This window comes from Mustela nigripes, unplaced genomic scaffold, assembly GCF_022355385.1.
Source record: "Mustela nigripes isolate SB6536 unplaced genomic scaffold, MUSNIG.SB6536 HiC_scaffold_427, whole genome shotgun sequence".
NCBI classification, from domain to species: domain Eukaryota; kingdom Metazoa; phylum Chordata; class Mammalia; order Carnivora; family Mustelidae; genus Mustela; species Mustela nigripes.
In genome coordinates, this window is record NW_026739834.1 from 18,635 (window position 1) to 22,984 (window position 4,350).

Sequence of the window (4,350 nt, forward strand, 5' to 3'; positions counted from 1 at the left end):
CGGTAGCTGGTAAAGGACAGAGGCAGTCTGCTTTCCCGCCAGGGCCCCTGACCTTGCAGTGCTGCTCCTGGAGTTGTGGGGGAGGCACATACAGCTGGCAAAACAGAAATGGCGTGAGGGTGGCCAACTGGCCTCAGGGCTGCAGGAACCCAGAGTCAGGCTGGCATATAAACCCACAGGGGAGAGGTTAGAGCCCTTCCTTTGCCAACATGGCTTCACAATGAACGCATAGATACGATATGATTCTGCTAGAAGCTCTGGTGTTCACCAGATCTGAACCAAACAGCATGACTAGATACTAGCCCAGACTCCTGAGATCCTGAAGCCGGTGTTGGGGACAAGAGGCGGGGGTTGTGGGGATCCAAGGGCCCTAATCCATCAAGGCAACGTGATTTGTCCAAGGTCACACTGCTGAAGGGAGGCAGCTGGGGGACTAGAAGACACCTGTCCCACCTCCCAGCGCAGGGCCTGTTCATGGATCCAGGTCGGCATTCACGAGGTCCCAACCCATTCTGCATTGGAGCCATCCGGGGTCTGTGCTCAGATACAGATTCCAAAGCCGCCTTCACTTGCTGCTGACGAGGAATCTGCATTTTAAAGAAATCCCCTGCATCCAGTGCTATGTCTGAGGGGGCAGGGGGTTGGGCCTCATTTTTTGTTGTTTTTTTTTTGTTTTAATGTGGGATGAGAGAAGAGGCTGCCCCATGACAGTGAATTAAATCTACCTCCCAGGCGTACATTGCTGCTTCTGCACGTTCGGACATAACTCTTAAAACAGTCCTTCCTGTTTGATCTTTCCACCAAATCCTTTCCCCAACCCCTCTCTCCAGGCCTGATCCAACCCAGGGCTGGTGGTTCAGTCCCTACGGCAATCCCACATTACCCTTGAGAACCATTTACAAAGCTTGAGTAGGCATTTGTCCCTCTAAATGCAAGTTAGGAGATGGAATGTGGGCCTAGCCCATGCCCAGAGCTGGGGAGGGGGCGTGTTTCTCAGTCTGTGCCATCACTGCATGTGCCCTGGGCCTGGACACAGGTGCAAAAGCCAGAGGTCAGAAGTGGCTTGAAAGACAACAGCATTTCATAGGGCAATGGTCTGAATTAACATGCTTGTTTGAGGGGCACATGGTGGGATCCCCAGCTAATGGTGGAAATGCCACCGTTAGCATTCAACACTCTGCGAATGAACAAACTTGAGCAGCCATGATAAATGAGAACTGTCCGGCAGCCTCAGCCTCACGGGGGCTAGAGTGGCCTCGGGACACTCAGCAGATACACTTGGAAGAGCAGAGAAAGGAGGAAAGCCTGCCCTGGAAGGAAAGCAGAGCTGTGGGGGCAGAGTGGGTGGGTGGTGGTGGGCACGTGGGGAGAGCAGGCAGCCTGGGAGAGAGAAATCAGGGAGCTCGGGAAGGGGAGAGCCTCGGGATGGGAAGAACAGAGCTTAGAGTAAAGGAAATACAAAGTCAAGGTAAGCACAGCTATCTTCACCGATTTTCTCAGGATTGGCTGTACAACCTTCCAGAACAATGCAGATTACAAATTAGCCGCTTCATACATTGCTGGGTACAGACACTAGCCCCTCGAATGAATTACCTCGCTATGTGCCTACCACTGCCAGAACGTACTGAACCTTCCCAGAGATGGTCTGACCACAGGCAGGGCCTCAGGGCCCATCCATCTCTGAGTTACAGAGAAGGTGAGTGGCATGGGTATTTCTGGAAAACCAGAGAAACTTCTTTTGATTCAGAAGGAACTCTTCCCTCTGTTGAAAAAGAAGAAGGAGGAGGAGGAAGAGAAGGGGAAGGAGGGGGAGGAGGAGAGGAAGAGGAAGGAAGAGAAAGAGGAAGAAGAAGGATTTGACAGCAATAAGAGAAGCCTCCGATACTAATGACAGAGATTAAAAGAACATTCTCAAAGATTGTCGAGGCAATTGCAGTAAAATGTCAACAATGGCTGGAAATAAGTCAATACAATTTCTCTACCTGAAAATATAAATGTTCCAGAGATGATTTATTTGACCATAAATTATTTTCAGGCACCCAGTGTTTCCTCTTTTCCATTGTACATATTTTTAAATGACTGTCGCTTTTATGAATGAAGACTGAAGTGCTCAGGTGATTTAAATCTTTTTGACATACGTATTTTTTTTTTTTTTAATTTCTAAAACGGTTAAGGAGAAAGAATAGTTGGCTTCTGGGGGCAGGAATTGCTTGGCAGGTCCAGATGGTTTTGCCAAACGATGTGAAGACGTTCAGGCAAGGGAAGCACACGGTATTGGATTGCGCCCGCTTTGTTTGCCCGTGTGCACGGAGGCAAGGAGTCAACCCGGGATTCCGCCCTATCTTATCCACCCAATCTTATGAGGTGGTAAATCTGTCCTTTGATCTTGTCAACAATGTGGAAAGTTGGAGACAGCTGCCACCCCCCCCCCCCAGTCAGCAGGGCCTCACCATACCCTCATAAAACATTTATGAAACCTGTAATAAACAGGCCTGATAAGGAAGAAGGCTCAAGATTTCAAAAGTCAGCAGCTCCACTGAAGAACGCCCTCTCTACCTCCAATGTTCCTTTATTTGAAGGGCAAACACAAGCCATCAATTCCCACTGGCTGTAAAGTTTCTGAGCAAAGTGTTTCACCAAACCCCGAGATGAGCAGAATCTGTTTGGCGTCTTACCCACATTCAGAAATCCCCTCCCCTCCCCTGGCCCAGATTCTCTGCACTGATACGGGTGGGCACAGGGGGGCCGGGCAAGGCAAAGGGCTAGGCCAGAGTGACCATAAAAGTTCAGTCACGGAGAAATAAAGAGTCATTTGTTGCCACAAAGTAAACTGACATCCTACAATTGAGTTTAGAAAAAAGAAAAAGGTGCAGCATTTTAGTAACACATCATAAACTATAATTTTGGGATATTTACTTTAATTTCTGTTTTATTTTCTGTGTTTAGCAGAAGTAGACAGACGAATTATTCCCCCACTCCAAGAATTTTCTTAGCTGACTTTCTTGGGCAAGTATCAGACCAGTTGAGTTGCTTACACCAGAGGTCTTCAAAGAATCAAGAAAGGAGAGCCAGGAGTAAGAGAGGGAAATACACGAAGTGAGGCTGGAAACTCTTCAGGGCAGGGAACGTTGTTGGTTTGCCTAGGACAGGAAGAGGAAAAGCACTGGAAGTATTTGTTGAATGATGAATAGGTAAAGGAAAGAAAGACTGAGCCACAGGACCAACTTTCCAGGAGAGGCGAACAGCACACTTGAGCAGAGAGAGAGAGACAGACAGATGGCAGAAAACTCACACACCACTGGAACACCCTTGTCTATACAGTGCCTTGGATTCAAGATGATACAGGTGACAGGCAAAGGATAATTGAAGTGGTTGGGGAAAAAATGTCTAGGACTTTCATTTTTCTCCCCCATGAACCATGACAAAAGAAAGAGAAAGGAGGAGGAGGACCTTCAGGAAAGCCTACGGAACTGACCCCTCCAGGCTGAGCAACTCCCCACATGGAAGCATAGATCCCCAGGCTGGGGAGACGTCCCCCATGTCTACCTCCTAGGCAGCCATCTGTTGGGAAGCTCAGCTCATGTCTGTCTTCATTCTCACACTTGTCTTGTAGCTTGACATAAAGGAGACTCCTATACCTCCTTACACATGAGCCCTCGAGTGGTGTGTGTTCTGTGCATCTTCTATGGTTTTCCATTCAATTTTTCTGAGGTCAGGACAGTAAGAGGCCACCTTGACCAACATCATCATGTACCTGCCCCATCCCCAGGCACCTGACGCTAATGATAATGGTGGTCCAGGGAGCAGTGCTAAAGGATTGGGAGCTGGAGGCGCTCTTGCCTTCAAGATCTGTCCCTATTTCAGCGGCCTGGAATGATGCCTGGCAGGTGGGCTCCACGAGCATGTGGGCTCTGGTGGGCTTCACTCTTCCAGTCACTGGGGATGAGAGTGCCTAGGCTAGTGGAAGAAGTAGAGAAGGGGGCCAGATGTAATTGGGGACCAAGGGTAACACAGTTGGCAGTGTCTGAGATGTCCCAAAGTGCTGGTCATCACCATTGGTCAATAGTGGTTTGGCCAAAACCCATTAAGGTAGGCAGAAATGAAGTAATCATTCTACAAGACATAAGACCCTTTTAGTTAGTAGGCCATGGTCTTTAGGTTCATATCTGAAGTGTCCGCAAATGCTTGTGGGACAAGGGACCAGAGATGGATTTTCACAAAGCATTTCCCTCAAGTAAGCAGTGGTCATTCATGAAGTCCCATCAGATGTGTCCTTCCCTGTCTGCTGCTGTCTCCAGACCCCAGAAAGCCAGTGCCGGAAACCACCACTTCCGGGAGGAGAAGAGGGCT

General features: G+C 48.8%; 1 pseudogene; it reads left to right on the top strand.

Annotated features, from left to right (window-relative positions):
* The window catches only part of LOC132008581 (large ribosomal subunit protein uL30-like), a 10,336-nt pseudogene extending 6,380 nt beyond the window's left edge, over nucleotides 1-3,956 (top strand).
* Nucleotides 3,957-4,350: the final 394 nt, after the last annotated feature.